Source organism: Crocuta crocuta, unplaced genomic scaffold (assembly GCF_008692635.1).
Source record: "Crocuta crocuta isolate KB4526 unplaced genomic scaffold, BGI_CrCroc_1.0 scaffold684, whole genome shotgun sequence".
Classification (NCBI taxonomy): Eukaryota; Metazoa; Chordata; class Mammalia; order Carnivora; family Hyaenidae; genus Crocuta; species Crocuta crocuta.
In genome coordinates this window covers 178,206-179,063 of record NW_027527830.1, presented here as the reverse complement: position 1 = coordinate 179,063, position 858 = coordinate 178,206, and positions in this window count along the sequence as shown.

The window sequence follows — 858 nt, the reverse complement described above, 5'->3', positions numbered from 1 at the left end:
AACCAACATATTTTCTGAGTATGCCTGCCTCACTCACCAGCACCTCCTCAGAATACACCCTGGGTCCTCAGGATTTCCTGTCCCTTTCTGGAGGCTTGGAACCCTACTCACTGCTCATACTGGTAGTGGGTTTTTCTAAGGACAAATCAGCGTCATGTTGGAACTTTCTCCAGTTAATTGTAATGACAGGGTGCTGGTGATGTCAGCCTATTTAAACTGATTAAGAAGTCTGAGATGAACAAAGTCCATAGACACTAAACAATAGAATCTCACCTTCAGAAAGACTCTATAATATTTGAGCCAAAGCTTAAAAGAGTTAGTTTGTAAATTATCTTTAGATCAAACTGAAATAGAGAAAAATATCCTGGGAAAATACAATTTTCTAGTACAAGATGAGGCCATAAGGTTGGATATTAAATAAATAAAACAACAACAAGTCAAAATACTTGAAAAATTGGTGACTGGATTATAACGTAACAATTTTGTTCTTCAGACTTTAGGAGTAGAAAAAATGTTCTAACAGACCTGGATCTTTATGGTTTCAGTCTGAGGCTACCACTATTTTACTAGTTCTGTGCTATTCCCAAGGCATTAGATATCAAACCCCTTCATTCTTTTTGCCTCCGGTAATGGCTTAATTATTTGTTGTGACATAGAAAGAATGTGCAAGCCTATTCACAATGAATAGAAAGAACTGAGAGTAGGAATGTGAAGAGACCCTTGGACAATACTATACACATATGCTGCACACTTTCTCAGACATTCTGTAAACCTAGGATAGACTTATTAAAATGTCTCTGAGAAAACTTATCAAGGGATAGGCAGTTGTGTTCACATAAGGTCAGTATTAGTGAGGAA